A 13,065-nucleotide genomic window follows, 5' to 3' on the forward strand; every position below is an offset into this window, starting at 1 on the left:
GGACAGTTACCTGATTAGAACATAGAATGAACTGAGCCTGGCAGGAGGTGGTATGTGCCAGGACAATTGAGGCTCAGGTATATAAGGAAGGATTTGAACTGGGAAATTTTTCTCAATCTGGGATTGAGTTTTGGGGAAGTGGGTGGTTGTGGTGAGGGTAGGCCATAGGTCAACTTGAGTTACCAGCAACCTGCACCAACCAATTTTACAATCCCAGATCCTATGTTACCCTTATATTGAATAACCTGTCCCTGATTTAATCAACAAGAAGAAGCAACAACATCTAACAGCAAAGCAACCTGATTTAGATTGAAACCAATCTGGCCCAGCCACACTGGACTGGCAACTGGGAACTGGCAACTGACAAGCCTGACCATCATCCATTCAAATACCATCATTATCATCATTAGCCTAGTTACTTAAAGGGCTTCCTGTTTCCCTCCTTCCCAATCATTACCCTGCTTCCCCTCCTAAGCCTGTTAACATTAAATCTTCAAATTTACCTAATTTTGGTGTCATCTCTCTCTTAGGGCTTAGTGATTATATCCTTGGGATATTTGAGGGAAAGGAGAATTGTGTCTGTTATAGTAAATATAATTCACAGTCAATTTAGCATTATCCTATCTAGGCCACAATAGTCAGTTAGAAGTAGCTATACAATTCTAATCACAGATTCTTCATCTGGCTGGCTCTTCTGGGACACTGTCATATCTGAAGTTGCGTTCAGCAAATTCACAACAACTATTGCTGTGGGATCCTTTGTGTTTCACTATCACAACTTAAGTGTTACACTCAGGCATTACCCACACACTCAGCTTCAGGTCCTCTTAACACCAGGATCATTATAACATTAGTAGACTGATGTCAACCTGAAAAAATGTCTCCAATGGAGCACCACAAGTACCCCGTCTTTGGCTTTCTTCTGTTAAACAGTCTTATCAATAAATAAATGGATGATGTGCCAATGCTACAAAGTTGGTTGGGTTAGCTAACACACAGGATGACAGAATCAGGATCCAAAAAGACACCATAAAGTAAGACTGACTAACTGGATCTAAATAGAAAACGATGTGATCAGGATAAACACAAATTCTTAAAAATGAAAACAAAAAGTCAATTGTTCAAGTGTAGAATATGAGAAATATGATCAGATAAATGTTTTAAAAACCTAGGAATTTTAGTAGACTACGAGATTAATATAGCCCCAAAGTTTGGCAGTTTAAAAAGGGAATGTAGGCAGTTAGGCAATACAGTGGATAGAGTGCCAGGCCAGAAGTTGGGAGGATCTAGGTTCAAATCTGGCTTCAGACATGCCCTAGCTATGTAATCTTGGGCAAGTCACTTAGCCCATTTGCCCAGGCTTTGGCCTTCTGACTTAAGGGTTGTTAAGGGTTTTTTTTTTTTTTTTAAAAAAAGCTAATGTGATCTTTGGCCTTCAACTTGACTATCACATATAGTTCTGGGTGCCACATTTTAAGCAGGACTTGGATTTGTGAATTTATTAAATGACAGATCCTGAAAAAGAAGTGACTACAGAATTGATGTCAATTAAGAGAGGAGGGAAGTCTCATGTAGAGAGCTCCATGTATCTGTCAAAAGCCGCAAACTAGTCAATATTTCAAGGTCTCCTAGGTGGCATATTAGAGAGAACACCAGACCTGGCATCAGGAAAACCTGACTTCAAATCTGATCATTAAACACTTAGACATTTCTCATCTGTAAAATTAACTGGAGAAGGAAGTGAAAAACTACCCCAACATTTTTGCCAAGAAATGGAGTCACAAAAAGTCTAAAACAACTAAAAAACAATGAAAAAATGGTCAATGTTTTTCTCAATGACTTAGATAAAGAAATAAATTTAGATGTGTGACCTTTGGCAAGTCACTTAATCCCAATTATCTAGCCCTTGCCACAATTCTGTCTTAGAACTGATACTAAGACAGAGGACAAGGGTTTTAAAAAGAAAAGAAAAGAAAGATACAGCATATTTATGAAAGTTGCATGTAAGAGATAATTAATTTATAAATGAGTTGGGATCCAATACCCTGATTGTCTTAAACAATGGGCCAAATATAATAAGATAAAAATTTAAAAGGATGAGTATAAAGTCCTGTGCTTAAATTGTAAACACAGTCAACTCTAAACAAGTACAGTGTGGAGATTGTAAGGCTAGAGAAGGGTCTCTGAATCAGGAGTCAGCATTTATAGCACTTATAGCAAACTCTAAACAGAACATGAATCTACCGTGTGATTTAGCAGCCAAAAACTACTGTGTCTTAGGTTGTATTGACAGAGGCACAAAAATATCAATAAGGGAAGCAACTTCTACCTTTATACCACTTCAATCCCATATAATAGAGCTATAATCCTAGTGTAAAACCTCCTCACTTCTCAGCTGGACTACTGCAAGAGCCTCCTAACTGGTCTCCCCCAAACCACCTTCCATATTACTGCCAAAGTAAACTTCCAAAAGCAATGAATCTTCCTAAAGCTACTCCCCTGCTCAAGAATGTTCAATGACCATCTATGACTTCTGGAGTAAAAATACAAATTCCTTAGTCTGACATTTATAGCCCTTAACAATCTGGATCCATCCTGCCCTTCTAGGTCTATTTCATATCATTCTGTTTCGGGAATTGAACACGCCAGCTAAACAGGACTTTGCTGTCCCTTGTAATCAGCATTCCATCTCTTGCTTCTGTCTCATCCCTAAACTGCAATCCTGCCTCTCCTCTGTCCCTCAGTACCCCTGACTGCCTTCAAGCACATGGACTTCCTCCCTTCCTAATCTCTCTACTGCTTAACGTTCTCTGCCATTACTGAGGCATTCTAGTCATGTCTATCTCTTTGTGACCCCATTTGGGGTTTTCTTTTTGTTTAATATATATTTTATTTTCCCAATGACACACAACAACAAATATTTTCTGAAATTTTAAGATCCAAATTGTCTCCTCCCCTCCCTTTTCTTTCCTCTTGGAGATGGTAAGCAATTGGATCTGGGTAGTACACATATTATCGTGCAAAATTTACTTCTATATTGGTCATTGTTGTAAGATAATAATCGTATAAGAATCAAATCCCCAAAATAAAAACACAAATAAACTAATGTGAAAAAAATCATATGCTTTGATCTGCATGACTCCAAAGGTTTTTCTCTGGAGATAGAGAGCATTCTCTGCCACGAGTCCTTCAGAATTGTTCTGGATCATTGTACTGCTGAAATTAGCTAAGTCTTTCTCAGCTGATCGAGGCATCATTTCAGGTTTTCTTGGCAAAGATAGTAGAATGGTTTGTCCTTTCCTTCTCCAAATCATTTTACAGATGAGGAAACTGAGGCAAGCAGGGAGAAGTGACTTGCTCCAGGTCACACATCTAAGAAGTGTCTGAGGACAAATTTGAACTCAGGCCTTCCTGACTCCAGGCCCAGTGCTTTATCCATGATGCCACCTCCTCAAATAATCATGAATATATTTATCTGTTAATATGGGATATCCCCAGCAGAATGTAAGTTCACTGAAGGCAACAACTTCTTTTAGATTTATTTTTGTGTCCCCAACATCTAGCATAGCTAATCCTTTTCTTTTTTTTTTTTTTAAACCATTACCTTCTTTCTTAGTATCAATTCTAAAACAGAAGAGCAAAAAGGGCTGGGAATCAGGGTTAAGGGACTTGCCCAGGGTCACATAGCTAAGAAGCATCTACCTTGCTGCCCCACTAATCTCTCTTCAAAAAGATAGCAATAAGATTTGAATCCAAGTCTAACAGGCATTTATTAAGTGCCTTAGATGTGCTAGATGAGTCTGAAGGGTAGCATAGGATAAAGAACTGGCTTCAGTATCAGGAGGACCTGGGTTCAAGTTTTACCTTCACATGTATGACCATAGGCAAATAGCTTGATTTCTCAGGGACTCAGGGAACTTTCCAAGATTATAAATTACAGAAGAATTGCTAGGCATTGCCTATACTCACTGGATTGTCAAAACTAAGAGGGGGAAAAAAGAAATCTAGTTTATCCTCTGCATGTAGGCAAAAGCAATAAGCACTGTTGCTTTTGCCAAGGAGTCTGGAGACAAATGATACAGATGCAAATATACAGGCTAGCTAGGTGATGCAATGGGCAGAGTGCCAGGCCTGGAGTCAGGTAGACCTGAGTCCAAACCTAGCCTCAGACTCTTACTAGCTGTGCAAGTTATTGAATCCTGTTTGCCTCCATTTCCTCATCTGCAAAATGATCTGGAAAAGGAAATAGCAAAGCACCGCAGTATTTTTGCCAAAAAACTTCAAAGAGGTTTTGGTTTTATATGAGTATTCTCTTACAACAATGGAAATAGTTTTTTTTGTGTGATAATACATGTATAACCCAGGTCAAATTGCTTACTATCTCTGGGAGGGAGGAGGGAAGGAAGGGAGGAAGACAATTTGGAACTTATCACTCATGTGAAAAGTTGTTATTACATGTAATTGGGAAAACAAAATATTAATAACAAAAACAACAACAACAAAAACAATGCAAAGACCTGATATAATTCCAAGGGATTCGTGATGAAAACGGCTATCTACCATCATACAGGAACTGATGGGAGCCAGAATGCAGACTAAAGCATACCATTCTTCACTTTATTTCTTCTATAAATTTTTCTCTAGTGTAAGCAGCATTTGTCTTTTTTCACAGCATGACAAACATGGAAATTCTATAACACATGTACAATCTACATCATAATACCGTTTTGGGGAATGGGAGAGGTAGAAGGAAGAGAGAGAATATGGAGTGTAAAATGTCAGAAAATGATGTTGAAAATTGTATTGACATGTTTCTAAAAAAATTAATTTTAAAAAGTAAAAAAAAAAAAAAGAAAACCCCAAATGAGGCCAGAGTCGGACACGACAATCATTAAACAGCAATTCAATAAGCAGTCACATATTTGTAAAGGGGAAAATAGCAATAAACTTTTGTCCATGAAGCTCTTTGTTCCTTTGCATTCTTATATGATCTTTTATCTTGGATGGTGGCATTTCATCGCATAAGGAAACATCAATTTAGAATCTAAGAATCTGGGTTTGAATCCTGCCTCTGTTCCTTACTAGCCATATGACTTTTGGTACGTCCTGTCCTCTCCTGGATTTCAGCTTCCCTTTCTGTAAAATCAGGAGGCTTGGATCAATTGACAAGTGTCAGACTTTCCCAGGTCAAATTCCTATGTTCCTACGACTCATGAGAGAAAGGCTTCACTTTCTATCACTTACTATCATATCTGGTTCATAGATCAAGAAACAGACCCAGAAAAAAATGAAGTGATTTGCCTAAAGTTACTCGCCAAATTATTAGCAGAACAGGGACCAGAATGCAATTAGTCTCCTAACTCAAGTTCTAGGGGAAGATAATAAGCATTTATATGGCACTTACTATGTGCCAGGCTCTATTCTAGGCACTTTACAAACCTTTTGTCATTTGATTCACACAAAAAGACTCTGAGGAAGATGCTGTTATTATTCTTTCTTCACAGTTAAATAAACAGAGGCAATTAGAGGGTAAGTGACTTGCCCAGGGTCACCTAGCTAGGAAGTATCTGAGGTCATATTTGAACTCAGCTCTTCTTGACTGCAGGACCAATGCTCTATCCACTGGGCTACCATTTTGCCTCTAGTGGAAAGATAGATCCGGTGTTCTTCTCACTGCCAGACTCCTTCCCAAATCCACTATCATAAAAACTTCTAAGGAATAAGAATACCTTTTTCCTTGGCTAGACCTGTGGTTTCATTGGCATATAAGTGTTTTTGTATGTATGTATCTATTTCATTCCCATGAAGAAATCCTACCTTCCAATAAAGACTGGCCCCTGTTCTGTAACTTGGTTCTATAGTTGTCTGGGGCACTAAAAAAATTCAGTGATTTTCCTGAGTTGGCAAAGCCAGAGTGTATTAGAAGTGGGATTTGAACTTGGTTCTTCCTGACTCTATCTCTATAACCACTACGCCCACACTGCTTCTCAACCTGGTACAGAAGTTGACACACAGATGAGCTGAGAGAGGGAGGGAAAGGCTGGTTACCAATGGTGATAGAGAATTTTCTCAGTCTTGGAGGAAACTTTCTCCACTTGGCAAAGTGCAAGAGCTACCCTGACTCCAACAAGGGGTCTGATACTACCCCCTGCCATGATTCTGGCTCTACTATTAATCCTCTGTCCTAAAGAGGATGTGTAAGTAGTTCATAGTCAACTCCTTTGGACAAAAAGAATGTCAGATTGTGAATTTTTTTTTTAAACCCTTACCTTCCATCTTGGAGTCAATACTGTGTACTGGCTCCAAGGCAGAAGAGTGGTAAGGGTGGGCAATGGAGGTCAAGTGACTTGTCCAGGGTCACACAGCTAGGAAATGTCTGAGGCCAGACTTGAACCTAGGACCTCTCATCTCTAGGTCTGGCTCTCAATTCACTGAACTACCCAGCTGCCCCTTAGATTGTGAATTTTTTAAGCTTTCATCAATCAACTTTTGATTTTTAAAATATGAGCTAGGTTCCATTGGAATTTTGACCACTACCAGACAGGAATTGCCTCCAGTGCTCTCCTCCTCTTCTCAAAACACGATACCACCATCCAATTTTTCCTTGTTCTCTCCTCCCTTGATTAATGCTGATTCAATCCTCTAATTCTACCCTTGATCCTATCCTTGAAAAGAAGAGTAGGATAATGCTAAGAGTACTGGTCTTGGAACTTGAAGACCTGGGATCAAGACCAGATACTATCACTTAGTGTGTGGCTCTGCATAAGTAATTTTAGCTTTTTATTTTTTTATTATTATTTTTCTAAACCCTTACCTTCCATCTTGGAGTCAATACTGTATATTGGCTCCAAGGCAGAAGAGTGATAAGGGCTAGGTAATGGGGGTTAAGTGACTTGCCCAGGGTCACACAGCTAGGACGGGTCTGAGTCCAGATTTGAACCCAGGACCTCCTGTCTCTGGGCCTGGTTGTCAATCCACTGAGCCACCCAGCTGCCCCCAAACTACAAACTTCTTGATGCTCCTATCCCATCCAGTTGCCATCTTATCTCTTTCCTTCCCTTCACAACCAAATCTCCTGGGGGAGGAAAGGGCACAGAACTGTCTGTTCATCCAATGTCTCTGTTAACATATCACTCCCTCTCTTTCCAACTCTCCACCATCTGGTTCCTTATCTACCTTTGTCATGAAACCACCCCTCCTAAGTCACCAATGGCCTCCTCCCTAAATCACCATGTTCATTAGCTTTTCCTCAGCATCTGTTCTTGACTTCTCTGCAGCATTTGGCAGTCTTGGTCATTCTACCACCTTCTATTTAGATGAGACTTTCCTTATCTTCTGCGCTTTCTCCATACTTTTGCGACTGCTTCTTCTGTTTCCTTTGCCTGTTCTCTCGATCTCTTAAGATCTCTCAAAGTGCACACATTCTGAGGTCCTGTTCTCTGCTCCCTTAGCCATCTCATCCACTCCCGATCCTTCAATAAACAGCCACCTCTTCGGCTGGAAATGATTTATAAATCTGTATCTCTACTCTTGCCCTCCCTCTCTCCTGAGTTCCAGACCTCCAATGGCCTATAAGATAATATCAGCCTGAATGCCTGACCAGGACATCAAGCCAATTTGAGAGGAACTCAACATGTTCTATCCTCTTTCCATCAGAACCACCATAAATGTAGTCTCCTATGCCATTGTTCAAAGGGGAGTTATCTTCGACTCTTCCATTTCTTGTCTCCTATCACATCCAATTACCAAGTTATTTGAGTTTACTTTTGAAAAATTTATTGCATCAATGTCCTCATTCTCTATTTCTTTCCTCTTTTTAAACCTTTATCTTCTGTCTTATTATCGATTTAAAACAGAAGAGCAACAAGGGTTAGGCAATCGGGGTTAGGTCACTTGCCCAGTCACACACCTAGGAAGTGTCCAAAGCCAGATTTAAACCCAGATCCTCTTGAATCCAGGCCTGGCACTCTATCCAATATGCTGCCTAGGTGCCCCACTCTTCTATTTTTATTGCTATACCCCTCCCCAGGATAAAGGCTCATTACCATCTGTTAGAATATCCCAATACCCTCCTAATAAGCCTTTGAGCTGCCAAGTTCTCCATACCAGGAACCATATTTACCTTCCTTATGCATAGATCTGGTCCCATCATTCTTCTGCTCAAAACCCTTCAATTCAACTCAACATTGAATACCTACTGGGGGCAGCTGGGTGGCTCAGTGGATTGAGAGCCAGGCCTTGAGACAGGAGGTCCTTGGTTCAAATATAGCCTCATATACTACCTAGCTGTGTATGATCCTGAGCAAGTCACTTAACCTCCACTGCCTAGCCCTTACTGCTCTTCTGCCTTGGAACCAATACATAGTATCAATTCCAAGCTAGAAGGTAATTTAAATAATAAAAATTTTTAAAAATAATAAATAACATTTAAATAATAAAAATAATGACAAAGAGAATAATAACAATATCAAGGGGTAACTTTGGGGGAGTGGATAGAATTAGACTTGAAAGCAAAAAGATTTGGGTGCAAATCCTTCCTTAAACATCCATAAACTGCGTAACTGAACAAGTCCCTTAATCTTTCTTGGCTTTAATTTTCTCATCTGTAGAATGAAGGGGATGTATCCAGTGACATCTAAAGTCTCTTCTAGCTCTAAAGTTATGATTCTAAAATTTTAGGGAAGAAGGAGCTGACAAGATCTGTATTTTAGGGGGAAGAAAACAAACATTTATTAAGTGCCTACTAGGTGTCAGACACTGAGCCCAGAGCTTTATAGATATTATCTCACTTGATCCTTACAACAAGCCTATGAGGTAAATGCTATTATGATCCCCATTTTAAAGCTAACAAACTGGCTGGATTTGAACTCGGATTTTCCTGACTCCAGGTCCAGTACTCTATGTACTGTACCACAGAGCTAAACTTATCAGATTGGTGGATGATGAGTGGAACAACTAGAAGTAGAGAGTAAACTTTTCAGTTTAGTATATAAAGCCATCCATAATCTAGTTTCTACTTACTTTTCTAATCTCTGGGCCTGACTCTTTATCCACGGAGCCATCTAGCTGCCCCTCCCTATACTTTCAATGTTAGCCTTCCTTACCATGTCATACTGAATTCCTAAGTTATCCTTTAATGCCCAAATCAAAAGCTATCCCTCTCCATGAAGCACTCCAATTGGTAATGATCTCATTTCCTCCAAACCCTTGAACTATACAGAGTACTCTCTTTGCCCCTCTCTAATAAACTTCTGTTTTTTCTTCATATTATAGATATTAGTATATGTCATATTTCTCTAACAGACTCTGTAAGACAAGGGCAATATTTTATCTAAGATTTATTTCTCCCCTATAAACTAGCACAGTGCACTAATACATAGCAGTTGCTTAATAGATGTTTATTGAATTGAATTCAGTGACAATCATAAATCATGTACTGCCATCACATGTGCCACCTTAACCTGATATTCATAAAAATCTAATCCCAGCTTCCCTCTGCTATCTCTGCCCTAATCAAGAAGTAAATCCCTGCTCCCCCCCCCCCAGACCAAGAAAGTAGGGAAATTTACCTTTGGTGCCCTCCCATCTCCCTCTTCATCCCTCTACCAATCTTCTGCTATTCCCTAGATTCCCCTTTGGCTGGAAAGGCGATCATAGAATTGAGCTGTGGCTCTTCACAGTCTTTTTTTCTCTCTACCTCAAGTATCTTAATCCAATTAATTTAAGCAATTAAGTATGTAGAATGATCAAATCACTATGCAATATTGAGGACAACTGGGGACAAAAGGATTAAAAACAACACAGTCATTCATGAAAATATTTTCAAAAGTGCTTATTTGTGGTAACAAAGAATTGAAAACAAAGTAAATGCCCACCAGTAGGGCATGTCTAAATAAATTGTGGTACATGAATGTAATGGAATGTTACAGTGCTGGAAGAAACAAGAAACATTATAAATACAGAAAAGATGATACAAAATAAAGTAAACAGAACCAGAAAAAAGACAACTATTATTGCAACAATACAAATGGAAATCTAAAAAACTGAAACTGAACAATGTATAACTATAATTTAATGAAAGAGGAGATGAAAAAGTACACCTCCTTCCCTTCTTGGCAATGATGGGAGCCTATAGATGAAGAATATTGCAAATATTTCAAGACTCAGTTGATGTACTGATTAATTTTGCTAAATTGTCTTTCTTTCCTTCTTTCTATTGAAATCCTTGTTACCACAGATAGTTCTTTGACAAGTGGGTGAGATTTTAATTTTAACTTTTTTTTAAGAAAAAAACACAGTCCCTGTCCTCAAAGAGGCTATAATGTTCTAGAAATATAATAACACATGTCATATTGATAAAGCTCTTTAAAGTTTACAAAATGCCTCAACCTTTCCCTATCAAAACTAGACAAATCTAACCAAAAAAAATAAACAGAAAAGAAGTAAAGAAAGTGAATGAAATTTTAGAAAAGTTAGATTTAAAAGAATTCTGAAGAAAAATGAATGAGGATAAAAAGGAATAAGACTTCTTTTCAGCAGCACATGGTACCTACACAAAAATTGACCATATACTAAGACATAAAAACTTCACAACCAAATGCAGAAAAGGAGAAATAATAGATTTATCCTTTTCAGATCATAATGCAATAAAAATTAAAATCAATAAGTGTTCAAGGAAAGATAAATTAAAAACTAATTAGAAACTCAATAATCTAATTCTAAAAAAGGGGTGGGTCAAAGAACAAATTATAGAAACAATTAATGATTTCATTAAAGAGAATGACAATGAAGAGATAACATATCAAAATTTATGGGATATAGTCAAAACAGTACTCAAGTGAAAATTTATATCTTTGAATGTTTATATCAATGAATTAGAGAAAAAGAAGACCAGTAAATTGGGCGTGCCAAAAAAAAAAAAAACAGAATAAGAACAAATGAAAAATCCCCAATTAAAGACTAAATTGGAAATTCTAAAAGTTAAAGGAGAAATTAATAAAATTGAAAGTAAGAGAACTTTTGAACAAATAAATAAAACTAAGTGTTGGTTTATGAAAAGGCAAATAAAATAGATGGAGCATTGGCTAATTTGATTTTTAAAAAGGAAAGGAGAAAATCAAATGACCAGTATCAAAAAAAAAAAAAAAGGGTGAATTCACCTTCAATGAAGAGGAAATTAAAACAATCTTTAGGAGCTATTTTGCCCAAATATATGACAATAAATCTGATCATCTAGGTGAAAAGGATGAATATTTACAAAAATGTAAACTGCCCAGATTATCAAAAAAGGAAATAGAATACTTACATAATCTCATCTCAGAAAAAGAAACTGAACAAACCATCAATGAACTCCCTAAGGAAAAATTCCCAGGACCAGATGGATGTACAAGTGAATTCTATCAAACTTTTAAAGAACAATTAATCCCATTATTATACAAACCATTCAGCAAAATATTTAGACAAAGAAGGAGTCTTATCAGTTTCATTTTATGACACAAATATGGTGCTGACACCTAAGCCAGGAAGACCAAAAACAGAGAAAAAAAATATAGACCGATTTCCTCAATGAATGCAGAAATCTTAAATAAAATACTAGCAAAGAGACTATGGAAATATATCACAAACATTATTCACTATGACCAGGTAGGACTTACACCAAGAATGCTGGTTTATTAGGAAAGTTATCAGCATAATTGACCATATCGAAAACCAAACTAATTACATCTGAACAGATGTAAAAAAAAAAGAAAAAAAAAAGCCTTTGAAGAAATACAATACTAATTCCTATTAAAATAATTAGAAAGTATAGGAATAAAAGGGCCTTTCCTTAAAATAATAAGTAGTATCTATTGTGATATTGGGAATTTGGGGGTCTTAATATTGAGATCCATGATATAAACTTCCTGTGGTCTTAATATTGAGATCCACGATATAAACTTCCTGTGGACATTTAGGGAAATGAAAACTACATTTCCCATGATTCAACAGGCTTCTTGTCTTATGTGGTGATGTGAGCCAACGTAAACAGAAGCTTATATAGGGAGAAGTTGATTGGTACTTCCCCTTTGCTAGGAAACAGCCAAGGGGAAGGTATGGTGGGCAATTTGAATTAGATCTTAGCAGGCATGTTGTTTTCTTAATTATCAGTATGGCTGTTAATAAAACCCTAATATCTTTAAATATATCCATCAATATTAATTTTATTTGTAACACTACCTAAAGCCATCATCAAGGATCATCTGCAATGTGGATAAATTAAAGTCTTCCCTTAATAAGATGAGGGTAAAGCAATTATTACCACTATTATTTAATATTGCAGTAGAAATGTTAGCTTTAGCAATAAGAGAAGAAAAAGAAATTCAAGGAGTTAAAATAGACAATGAAGAAATTATATTATCTCTCTTTGAAGATGATATGAAGATATATTTAGAGAACCTAGAGAATCAACTAAAAAACTAGCTAAAATCATTAATAATAGAAAGTTACAGGACACAAAATAAACCCACATAAATCATCAGCATTTCTACATATTACCAACAAAGTCTAACAGCAAAAGAGAGAAAGAGAAATTCCACTTAAAATAATGCTAGAGGGGCAGCTGGGTAGCTCAGTGGATTGAGAGCCAGGCCTAGAGATGGGATATCCTGGGTTCAAAATATGGTCTCAGCCACTTCCCAGCTGTGTGACCCTGGGCAAGTCACTTAACCCCCATTGCCTAGCCCTTACCACTCTTCTATCTTAGAACCAGTATTGGTTCTAAGTCAGAAGGTAAGGATTTTAAAAAAATAAAATAAAATAAAATAAAATAAAATAAAATAAAATAAAATAAAACAAAATAAAATAAAATAATGCTAGACAGTATAAAATTCTTAGGATTCTATTTGCCAAAACAAACACAGGAATTAAATGAACAGAATTACAAAACAATTTTCACACAAATAAAGTTAGATCTAAACAACTGGAAAGACATTAATTGTTCATGAGTAGGCCAAGCTAATATAATAAAAATTACAATTCTTCCTAAATTTATTTACTTATTCAGTGCCATAACAAACTACCAAAAAT

The 13,065-nt window shown here is 37.1% G+C and overlaps 1 protein-coding gene across 1 annotated transcript in view; it reads right to left on the reverse strand.

Annotated features, from left to right (window-relative positions):
• NYNRIN (NYN domain and retroviral integrase containing) overlaps positions 1 to 13,065 on the reverse strand; it is a 34,527-nt gene that overhangs the window by 15,785 nt on the left and 5,677 nt on the right. The window lies entirely within an intron of this gene.

The sequence above is a fragment of the Gracilinanus agilis genome, chromosome 2 (genome assembly GCF_016433145.1).
Source record: "Gracilinanus agilis isolate LMUSP501 chromosome 2, AgileGrace, whole genome shotgun sequence".
NCBI lineage: Eukaryota > Metazoa > Chordata > Mammalia > Didelphimorphia > Didelphidae > Gracilinanus > Gracilinanus agilis.